Genomic DNA, 12,799 nt, shown 5'->3' on the forward strand with positions numbered 1-12,799 from the left:
GTGGTTTGCAGCTTTATAAGTCCTATGTTTCCCAAGAGTAAATGAGACTTGATCAGATTATTGTCTTGTCTCCTTTCTTTTTGTCTCCTGTTCCTTCCACTCTCACTCCCTCTCTGGAAACTCTTGCTGTTTAGCCCTGCAGGCAGGGGCAAATAGTAACATTCAAGTTATTCTTCAATAAGTGAATGGATAAAGAAAATATAATCTGGGGAAGATGGCAGACTCTGTGGCTAGCTGATGATGAGGTTACAGGGTGAGCCTGGCTCCTGTCCCAGAGACCATCCAAGAGAGTGACCGACATGGGACTGGAGAGTCCCATGCCCTTTGGATAGAGACTCATGTAAAGATTAGATAGCATGTTTCCACTTGGAGGAAACCTCACCCAGTTTTTTGGGCCTTCCCCTCAGGGTCTACAGCACCAAGCCCCATGCTTTGAATCATGCTCTCTGCCCAGACTTCCCTTGCGTGGCTGTCTGGTTTGCTGCTAATTCCACTAGTATAGCCCTGTTGTTCGGGACCCAGCAAGTCTGGGGACCAGCCTTTTGGAGGAGGCCCTGTTCAAGGGCTTCATCGGACTCTGAAAAAGGCAAAGAACCCTGGGAATCTACTGTGATGCCTGAGCCAGAACCCCACCAAGGTCCAAGCTCATCACTAAACTGTGGCACTTGTTCATCTGGGCCAGCTCTTGGTGTCTCAGCCTAGGCCCTCTCCGGTGGAGCAAGCCACACTGCAGGACTTGAGTCAGCTCATCATCTGAAATTGCCCGTCCTTTTATGTTCACAACATTCATGTATATTTACACCTTGCAATTTTACTTGACTTTCCATCAGTTGGACCACTCATGTGTGCCCTCGAGCAGGAGCAAAGGTCCTGTCTCCCTCCAAAACCACCCTTCCCAAATCAGCCTGCCATCTATGATGGTCAAAGTTTCGAAGTGGCCCTGAGCTGCTCAGGTTTTCTGTGGTACCCTCGTCAGCATCTGATCAGAAGCCTGGCAGAGGCATAGCCAGAAGCACTGACTCCTCATGTAATGGTGCTTCTGGCTTAGAACCTGGTCCATCACCTGTTGCGGGATCCCCAACTTCTGCAAACCATTGCTCATTTCCTGGTGGTTCAGGAAGCCTAGCTCAATACAAGGTAGTCCAGAAGTTGGTCCTGCCCTTTGGGAGGTTGAACTACATGCCCCTGGAGCAGCAGTTTATGCCCTGTCTTGATAGGATCCTGGCTCTGGAACCAGGGGTTCCCTTGACCACAGTCAACATTTTGATGTCACTGTGCCAGCTGCAGTGCTTGCCCTTCAGAGCCCTGCAGTTTGTCTTGTCCCCCAGTTTCATCAACCACATCAATGGCACCACTCCTTCTAGGATTGTGTGATGCTACCTCTCTCTACTCTAAAGAGCTGTGGAGTTTGAACTCCCAGGATACCAAGGCCCCTGCCTTCCCCAAAGGCAATGAGTACTCATCTTCCCACAACCTCTCATCACTGACAGTGTATGCTGCAAATACAGTCACAAGGACACAGTAGCTGAGGGGCTGCGCCAGCTGTTAGGGAAAGAAAAATACTAACAGGATCAGACTGCACCTCCAGGTTACAGCACAGACTTTCTACCCTGTTTGGGTAGTTCTGGTGCTGTGCTACTTATGAGGACACAAGACCTCTTCCTGCCCCACGCACCATGGTCCTGCCAACAGGAGCAGGCTAGCTTTAATCCCACAACCCAAGACCCTGCCCTAAGGGTGGTACTGATGCTGCGAGAAAGCTGGCATTTCTGCCAAGATAGCAGGGTGCTGATTGGCTCTCCGGCTCCGAGAGAGCTGCACCTGGGCCTAATGAGCTACCAACTCCTGCTGCTGCCATTTGAAGAACTAGCATCTTTGAAGAGGCCTGCCCTGGCTTAAGAGCTACCTTAGGCAAAAGCTTCAGGCCTTATGTCTCCGCTGGGGACCTGAGGTGGTTGAGGGAGTACAAACAGGGCTCAGTATGGATCCCCTATGGCAAGGAGGGTGGACAATTTGCACTTTGGCCCCCTGTTATTTTTTTCATTAAAATCCATTTCTTTCCTGTAAAAAAAAAAAGGATGAAAAGAAAATATAATCTACAAACACACTGGACTTTTATTTAACCATATAAAAAGAATGGACTTATGTAGGAAATGAATGCATCACATGTTGACTGTAATAAGTAAAACCTGTTGGTCTTCCAAGTATATGCATTTATGCTTTTTCTTTAATTTGTTAAATCCAGAGGATCAAGAATGAAGCAGAGCAAGTATCGTAATTGCTCCATGGTGATGTAAAAGCATAAAATTGCAGGAATAACTGAATAAATATAATGGAGGTGACTATTCTTGATGTATATTGTATGTACATCTAGAAATATCATAATACAATTTATTACTTTGTTCAACTAATATATACTAAAAAATGAAAAAGGACTAGAAGGCAACTATAAACCCTATGATAAGTGGTTTAAAGATCAGTTACCAGTACCTGCTAAAGGCAATGGAAGAGTAGAGAAATCAGTATGTTCATGGTGTTTGAATTAGTCAAGTTTACACTCCTTTACCAGGTTACTTAAGACTGTAGCATTTATAAAAATACTTACCAGGGTTAGATGTTTAATGGATAAAATTTAAAGATTAGCCTGCTAATAAGCAACAATGTGGATAAATTAGTACCATTTGTGCCACTGCTACACTGCTGTTCACACCAGGATGGTCATTAATATAGCAGACAAGTTCACAGCTACATTACATTTCTATCTCAGAAAGTTGCAAAGCAACTTATAGTACTATGAAACTTGATGGCAGGAAGGAAGTTTCCAGATAAATTTAACTGAATTTTTCCATGTCCTCTGACCAAAATGTATCATGTCTTCAACATTAGGGCTATATTATGAAGTTCTGGTAGAAAACCAATAGCAATATTAATAGTCTTCAATGTTTTGTGGAAATCTAAGACATCTCTAACCAACAACTAAATGAGATGTATTTTGTACATAGTACTCTGGGCTTTTCTTATTTGGCAACCTACGGTGTGGCAGTTTGAATAAAATGTCTCCTAGGCTCATATGGGGTGGCAATATTAGGAGGCATGACCTTGTTGGCATAAGTGTGACCTTGATAAAGCAGGTATGACCTTGTTGCAGAAAGTTTTTCACTGCAAGTGGGCTATAAGGTTTCAAATGCTCAAACAAGGCTCAACATTACTCTCTTTCCTGCTGCCTGCTGATCTAGATGTAGAATTCTCAGCTACCTCTCTGGCACCTTGTTTGCCTGTGTACTATGCTGTTTCCCACTATAGACAAAATCCCTGAACTGTAAACCATCCCTAATTAAACCCTCTTCTTTATAGAAGTAGCCATGGTCATGATGTCTCTTAACCCTAACACAGACATACAGCTTCTGGTAGAAACATTATCATCGATGCAGGGTATCTGCAATTAAACTCTTTATATGAAATGCTCAAAGAATGAATATATACATATATGTTAAACTTGTGAAATATTGGGTTTATAGATGGATGCTTTAAACACCATTTGTGTTAATTACCACTCTTCCCATTTCCATCTCTGTCCAACCCTTTTCTCTCCCAACTTACAACTGTCTCCTATTTTTTCCCCTTTCCACTCCATATCACCTGTGTTCTAATATTTCTCTCTCCCTTAGGATCATTTTTTTGCCCTCCCTTTCAGTGGTCCCATCATGGCTGGTACTGAACATATGGCCAAAATATTGAAAATACAATAACCACTAAAACAAACAAACAAACAAACAAAAAAAGCCTTTCTGACTGCCAAATTTCCTATACAACTTAAAAGGCTGATAAACATCTTCAATAATAATAATAGGCCATATTTTATTAAAAAGTGGCAGTCTTAAAGGCTGTCACAGATAGCCCCTGAGAATAAGATATTAGTGAAAGAGTCTCAAAGGCAGAATTATATACTGTCTTACTGAGAATTTTTATTCCTCCACAAATCATCATGACCAAAAAACAAGTTGTGGAGGAAAGAGATTATTCAGCTCATGCTTCCATATTGCTGTTTATCACCAAAGGAAGTCAGGACAGGAACAAACACACGAGCTGATGCAGAGGCCGTGGAGGGATGTTACTTACTAGCTTGCTTCCCCTGGCTTGCTCATCTTGGTCTTTTATAGAACCCAGAACTTCCACCCCAGTGATAGCACCACCCACATTGGACTGGGCTCTCCTCCCCTTGATCACTATTCGAGAAAATGTCTTACAGCTGGATCTCATGGAGGCATTTCCTCAAAGGGGCTCCTTTCTCTGTAATAACTCCAGCTTGTGTCCAGTTGACACACAAAACCAGCCAGTACATATACTAACTAGGGAATATATTTTATTCCCTATTCAAGGGCAAATTACTGCTTTCAGGACCATGCACGTGTTAGGCCGTCATCTGAAACAGAACTCCAAACCCTTTCCTTTAATTATTGATAATAGACTATTGAAAGTTTTGTAAGTTAAAATTTTATAGTGTGGAACTTCAATACCTTTCTTGCCAACCTAGGTGAAGTTAATTTAGCACAAAAGAGCTAACATGACCACTTCAAAGCAAAATTATATTTGGCTATGAGGGAAATTGTATTTAGATGTGAAAAACCAATTGAAAAAAAATCTGTAGTTTTCTAGTGACAATTTTTCAAGAGAAAGAGATTTATGAGTCTATATAGAAAGCATTCCGTGTAGAATTTTAAAAACATAAACAAATTTATGAAGCAAATGTCTAGTATACACATCCTAGTCTATAAGATACAGCCAAGGAGCACGGAGCACATATTGTTGTGTTAATGTATTGCTATAGGTGAACACAAACTGAGCAATCAAAGACTAATGGAAAAAATAAAACCATTTTGTAATAATTACAAAGCACCCTGAATTTAAAATCAGCAATTCCTACTTTGTATAAAAGTGTAACATTATCTTGTAATTTCAGTCTATTATTTTATTTTATTTTTTTATACTTTTTATTAGGTATTTTCCTCATTTACATTTCCAATGCTATCCGAAAAGTCCCCTATACCCTCCCACCCACTCCCCTACCCACCCCCTCCCACTTTTTGGCCCTGACGTTCTCCTGTACTGGGGCATATAAAGTTTGCAAGTCCAAAGGGCCTCTCTTTCCACTGATGGCTGANTAGGCCATCTTTTGATACATATGCAGCTAGAGAGTCAAGAGCTCCAGGGTAATGGTTAGTTCATAATGTTGTTCCACCTATAGGGTTTCAGGTCCCTTTAGCTCCTTGGGTACTTTCTCTAGCTCCTCCATTGGGGGCCCTGTGATCCATCCAATAGCTGACTGTGAGCATCCACTTCTGTGTTTGCTAGGCCCCAGCATAGTCTCACAAGAGACAGCTATATCTGGGTACTTTCAGCAAAATCTTGCTAGTATATAATGGTGTCAGCGTTTGGAAGCTGATTATGGGATGGAACCCTGGATATGGCAGGCTCTAGATGGTCCATCCTTTTGACACAGCTCCAAGCTTTGTCTCTGTAACTCCTTCCATGGGTGTTTTTTCAGCAATTCTAAGGAGGGGAAAAGTGTCCACACTTTGGTCTTTGTTCTTGAGTTTCATGCGTTTAGCAAATTGTATCTTATATCTTGGGTATCCTAAGTTTCTGGGCTAATATCCACTTATCAGTGAGTGCATATTTTGTGAGTTCCTTTGTGATTGGGTTACCTCACTCAGGATGATACCCTCCAGGAACATCCATTTTCCTAAGAATTTCATAAATTCATTCTTTTTAATAGCTGAGTAGTACTCCATTATGCAAATGTACCACATTTTCTGTATCCATTCCTCTGTTGAGGGGCATCTGGGTTCTCTCCAGCTTCTGGCTATTATAAATAAGGCTGCTATGAGCATAATGAAGCATGTGTCCTTCTTACCGGTTGGAATCTCAAAAATATCTATTTTGAATGTGTAATTAAGAATAATGTGAAAGAATACTCCTCAAAAGACACAATTACTTTCACCAAAAGTAAGCTGCATTTGAAAATTCAAGAGATTGAGTTATATTTAAATGTGATTTGTGATTATTAGTAGATGTCGAACTAGACCCTTCACCCTTATTGATTAGTGTTTATGGTACTGAACAAATATTCTGCATGCCACCAGAGGAGAAAAATAACCACAAAATCCAGCTACAAAACTGTGTTCTGCAAGAGTGAACTACTTGCAAGACAATGCTCATAAAATATAGTCTCATAAATGTGGGAGTAGCCACCCACACTTTGAATAATTTCTTTGTTTGTTTGTTTGTTTGTTTAATGAATTTAAAACCAAATCCATGAGACAGGTCTCATGCCTTACACCACTCAGTTAGCTAAGACCCTGAGAACAGATAGGCCATTTACGTCGGGAAAATTCATATTGTTCTATTAAAAAAAATGACAATAAAGTGACTCCTAATGACATGTTACTACAAGGAGAAATCTGTGATTACCTCAGTCGTTATCAGAGAAAATTCCTATTCAGTAGATAGGAAATAACACAGAACCTCAGAATTAGGTAATTTGTTAGAGCAAAAGATTTTTGAGTATTTAGCACTAAAGTTTGTCTTCATCCAAATATTCACCTCAATAATGTAATAGCTAAGCAGAAGAGGCAGGAGAAAGATTCTAATAGCCAAAAGGAATGGAGGACACCAAGGAAGACAGTGTCTTCCAGACACAACAGGATTAGTTAACATATAAACTCGAAGAGACTGTTGCAGCACACACAGGGCAGGCACAGTTTCAAGAGGAGTCTCAGTGCTGAGAGGTGAAAGTAGACATGAACTTACAACCCTAAGAACCTAAGAAGCTATCTCTAATGGAATATTTGCTTTCAAAGGAAAAGTAGTCTCCAATGGAATCTTTACTGATCATATGAAACACCATTATAATGGTGAACCACATGACCATCATAGATGACCAGAACAAAATGAACTCAATGGCATCTTTGTAGAGTTACTTTTGTCTCAGGCTGCTTTGTTTAGGCGTGATTTTTTTGATTAATGTTTTTATGTACACATATCGAGATATGTAAGTATACAAATATACAAATAAAAACTTGGTGAGTTCACTTTTGTTTTTTTTGTTTTGTTTTGTTTTGTTTCTTGTTTTTTGTTTTTTGTTTTTTTAATTTTTTTTGTATATATGGTTTCAGGGCTGGCCATTCCGTATTGAACAACCAATAATGAGCCTCATCCATGGGACTAGTTAAATTCTAATAGTCATTAATTTATCTGTAGTGTTTCTCTAGAGGTGAGACCCCATGAAAACTTTCTGCTTTCATGTTAAGGTGCCCTTCATTAATTCCATTGTTCCAGTCTTGTTCATGCAGCCTTTGCTCGGAGAGACTGTTTCATAGCAGAATTCTTCCTATTCTGGTTCTTACACTGTTTCTACCACCATTTTCTGATGCTCAGCAAACCATAGATACAGGAGCTATGATGTAAATATGCCTGTTGGGGCTGTGCTCCACACTTTGCATTGATACCTGCATTGCATCTAGTTGTAGTTTTCTGTGATGATCTTCATTTTCAGTAAAGAGAAACTGATTTGATTAAGGGTAGTACCTACATTTATCTGTGGGTATAAGGATAAAGTTTAGAATATAGTGACCAAGAGTGTGTAAATGAATTATGTACAGAGGGGCTTTAGAGGGGGAAAATAACAGATCACAGGTGACATAAAGTAAAAAAAAAAAGTGAAGAAAATAGGGGGAGCTTTATCTGGGGATAAAGAACAGAGGTCAATACATTAGAAGGAAGAACAAGGGACAAGGAAAATGATGGTCGATGAATATTTTATGTGTACATGAAATTACACAAAACACATATGTATGCTTATACACATTCTCACACACACTGAAGACATATATGTGTACATACACACAGAGAGACAGACAAACAGGCAGTCAGACACACACACAAAGGGAAGTTAAGTCACTTAGACAAACAATACTCCTCACTAGTACCACAGACTAACAAAAAACCCAGTGGCAGAAAGAAACAACACTCTTTCACAATGCGTTGTTCATCCCTCAGTGGTTGAGGGTGGGGACCTATTGTTAAAGCTATCACACAGTACACACTACTCGAGATTTGGCATAAATGTCAATTGAGACATTGTTTTATACAATCCAGCTTTCATTTTACCAAAAAATTATCTGCAAGCTTCCAACGGACAGAAAAAATTAGTCCTACCAAGATGTAACATATATCAATCATGACAATTAGCATTATGACAAGATATCCATAAAGGTAGAATAAGCAGTAAGGACATGTCTGTGGTAAGAAGGAGTTGTTTAACTGAAATTAAGGTACACTCAATAGGATGGGCACCATACCTGGTCTTTGCAAGCTAGCTAGCTTCCTGAAACTAGTGACATTGTTGATACTATAAATGAATCTACTATTTCCCTTAGCTAGATTAGCAGAATTTTGTATTAGTAAAATCAGTATTTTGTGTTTGATATGAGCTGTAATTATTCTTCCTATTTGTAATTTATTTTCCTACTTAGCTCTTGTCAATTTTTCCCATATCTAAACTATTTTTTGTGTACTCACAAATGTGTAATGTTAAAGACATTGTTTTACGGTAAAAATATTTTCCTCTCAAGTGAGGTAAAAACCCAAATTTCTAAAAATTTGAATATATTTTTGAGTCATGGCCTATAAAAAGAAAATTAAATTTTTATCGATATCGTTAGCATGGACTTTAATCCAATGATTGGTCTTTTCAGCTGAGATTTATTACATACACATACAGAGAGGGCACTATATAAAGATATGCAGGGAACCATGACCTCAAAGCCAACAGGAAAGATATTAATAGGAGTAAATCCTGACATCATCGTTATCTCAAACATAATGAGTAATTAAATTTTTGCTATATGTGTAACACAGTGGATGCTGTATTTGAAGCATTCATACCACAAGAAAAACATGTACCATTTGATATTTAGTAATTATACATGGAGATCCGATCTTTCTAAAACAAAATAGTGAAAAGAAATACTTAAGCATTTTAAAGGCATGAAATTCAAGAAGAACGAAGACCAAAGTGTGGACACTTTGCCCCTTCTTAGAAATGGGAACAAAACACCCATGGAAGGAGTTACAGAGACAAAATTTGGAACTGTGACGAAAGGATGGACCATCTAGTGATTGCCATATGCAGGGATCCATCCCATAATCAGCTTCCAATCGCTGACACCATTGCATACACTAGCAAGATTTTGCTGAAAGGACCCTGATATAGCTGTCTCTTGTGAGACTATACCGGGGCCTAGCAAACACAGAAGTGGATGATCNCAGTCGGCTATTGGATGGATCACACGGCTCCCAATGGAGGAGCTAGAGAAATTACCCAAGGAGCTAAAGGGAACTGCAACCCTATAGATGGAACTACAATATGAACTAACCAGTACCCCGGAGCTCTTGTCTCTAGCTGCATATGTATCAAAAGATGGCCTAGTTGGCCATCACAGCAAAGAGAGGCCCATTGGANTTGCAAACTTTATATGCCCCAGTACAGGGGAACCCCAAGGCCAAAAAGGGGGAGTGGGTGTGTAGGGGATTGGGAGGGTGGGTATGGGGGACTTTTGGGATAGCATTGAAAATGTAAACGAGGAAAATACCTAATAAAAAATAAATTATATATAAAAAAGAAATACTTAAGCATTTTAAAGGCATAGATAGTTTTGACTCTTAGAGTTTAATAAATATACTATGAAGAATTAAGTATTTGTGAAATTGATAAACTCAGAATAATCTGAGAGATGAAATGTCCTTGGTAGCATGTGATTCAACATACAAAAGCCATTGCTAATGTCAAAGTGGGTGAGTTTTATCCCAAACTAGCTGCTAAACTTGGTAGTGCTGTATGTTCCATACTGATTTGGAAGGCCTGAAAGATGCAACAGTGTTAGGATTCCGGCTTTTTCTTTACTTGGATTCAGAGAGATGAGGACAGAGAACTGGTGGCAATCCTATAATAAAAAATAGCTAATAATCTAGACTCAGATATCTGGGTGGTGTAAAATTGGTGAGCTTGTTTTTATTAGTATAATTAATTTTTATATAAATTATAATTATAACTCATCTTATTTTCTCAGTTAGCATCAAAAGTATTTATACATGTTACCTCACTTATCCAACTGTGAATCAAGCATATTATTGTTATCCATAGAAGGATTCTGGGTTTAGAAACAGTTAAATTACTTATTTAAGGCCACCTAAGTGTTCAGGAATTTAAACAATTTTTTATTAAATTTCAACTATAAATATAAAGGAGATACATGGAACAGCTTTTATGACTTCATTTAGTTGTTTCATGTTTTGAGTCAAGTATTTTATTATATAATAAAATAAAAATGTTATTAAACATCATATAAATATGATTTTACTTTATTTTTTCCTCTCCAATGTTTTAAATAAGATGAAAATTTAACCCTTATTGGATATTACAGAGACGTTGGGTTGTCACTTGTTTCTCTTATTCTGAATTGTGTTATTGTATGAAATGAAACCAAATATACAATTCACAAACTTATGTGCACACAGATCTACCAGCATTTGCAAAATGGTATTTACAAATTCCCCACTAATATACAGCATATATTGATGAGATTACAATTAATTTTAAAAGTATTTTTGCTTTCCTCCATTGCATCATATATCTTTTAATAATAAAAATTATACATGGAAATTAATTTCAATAAATGTAAAGTAAGTTAAATTCAATGTCAATAGATTATGTTTTAGATAAACCACTGTCCATATTATATTAAATTCTCAATTATGGGAATTCACATTGACTGTTGGGTGTATTAAGTTCAAAGAGCAAATGTTTCTCAAATTTAACAAACCCGTAATTTGAACTCAATAACTGAATATATTTTAATTTTGAAAACAGTTTTTCCTGATAGCTTCGACTAAAATAATCTGCAGCTGTGTGCTATGTGCTCTATTATATAATAACCTTATCAATGAGAAAAGAGGTTTCTCTCTGTATACTCTGTATTCACAAAACCACTCAACAAAAAAATGCACACAATCAATAGAAGAAATGGTATAATATTGAGGAGTATGAAAGCCTTTCTAATTAACAAAGCATTCTTCCATTGTTACAGAAAAGTGAAGCTTCACAGAAATGCTTTCTCTTCTTATATAATTCTAATGAGTCTGAAAAAATAAAATGCACATGATGACCTTTAAGGGTGAATCAAGTTGTCCAACAAAGTGTTTCAAAAACAGAAAAATAGGCATTAATTCAAGGATATACATGAGATAGAGTCAAGACTCCCCCTTAAAGCTGATAATACTATTATTTTAAGAGATTCTGGTTCAAAAATTCAGTTCAATTTTTTACATTGATTTGTTTCCCAGAAAATAATGGTTAATTTTATTAAAGTATCAATTAAAATGCACATTTCCTTGCACTTTCTTTGGTAGAAAATGTAATATATATAAACACATACATCACATGCATATATGCATTATATATCAAGTGTATTCACTCAGAGGGGGAAAAAATAACAATGCTTGACAGAAATGTTTTTAAGAACACAGAAGAAAATGCTTTCACATATTTTCATTTTTATGTGTATGAGTATTTCCTTACATGTATGTGTCTGCACCATGTGTGTACCTGGTTCCTACAGACCCAAGAAGAGGACACCAGATTCCTTGGAACTAAAATTATAGGCAGCTGTATGCCACAGATTTTAGAATGTAAGTCACGGTGTGTTAGAAAACCAACATGGATAAGCACCAAGTATTCTTTTGTTTTTCCTATCAACTTTATTTTTTTAGTAGATATTTTCTTTATTTACATTTCAAATATTAGCTCCTTTCCTGGTTTTTCCTCTGAAAACCCCCTATCTGATCCCCCCTCCTGCTACTCAACAACCCACCCACCCCCACTTCCATTTCTTAGGAATCCCCTACACTGGGGTATTGAGCCTTCTCAGGACCAAGGGTCTCTCCTCCCATTGATGTCCAACAAGGCCAATCTCTGCTACATATTCAGCTGGAGCCATGGGTCCCTCCATGTGTACTTTTTGATTGGTGGTTTAGTTTCTGGGAACTCTGGGGGTACTGGTTGGTTCATACTGTTGTTCCTCCTATACAGCTGCAAGCTCCTTCAGCTCCTTTGGTCCTTTCTCTAGCTCAGTCCAATGACTGGCTGTGAGCATCCACCTCTGAATATGTCAAGACACTGGCAAAGCCTCTCATGAGACTGCTAAATCAGGCTCCTGTCAGCAAGCACTTGTTTGTATCCACAATAGTGTTTGGGTTTGGTGACTATATATGAGATGGATCCCCAGGTGCGGCAGTCTCTGGATGGCCTTTCCTTCAGTCTCTGCTCCACTCTTTCTCTGTGTATCTCCTTTCATGTGCATTGTGTCTCCCCTTCTAAGAAGGGTCGAAGTATCCATACTTTGGTCTTCCTTCTTCTTGAGTTCATTTGGTGTGTGCATCTTGGGTATTCTGCACTTCTGGGCTAATATCCTCTTATTAGTGTGTATATATTATGTGTGGTTTTTTTGTGATTATGTTACCTCACTCAGGATGATATTTTCTAGATGCATCCACTTGCCTAAGAATTTCATGAATTCATTGATTTTAAGGTCTGAGTAGCATACAATTGTGTAAATGTACCACATTTTCCATATCCCTTCCTCTGTGGAGGAACATCTGCATTCTTTCTAGCTTCTGGCTATTATAAATAAGGCTGCTATGATCATAGTGGAGCAAGTGTCTTTATTACATGTTGGAGCAT

General features: G+C 38.2%; 1 pseudogene across 1 annotated transcript; it reads left to right on the forward strand.

Annotated features, from left to right (window-relative positions):
* Positions 1-415: 415 nt before the first annotated feature.
* LOC110287135 lies at positions 416-2,047 on the forward strand (annotated as a pseudogene). The gene has a single exon (XR_002377181.1). The product of XR_002377181.1 is annotated as a fas-activated serine/threonine kinase pseudogene (transcript).
* Positions 2,048-12,799: the final 10,752 nt, after the last annotated feature.

Source organism: Mus caroli, chromosome X, assembly GCF_900094665.2.
Source record: "Mus caroli chromosome X, CAROLI_EIJ_v1.1, whole genome shotgun sequence".
NCBI lineage: Eukaryota > Metazoa > Chordata > Mammalia > Rodentia > Muridae > Mus > Mus caroli.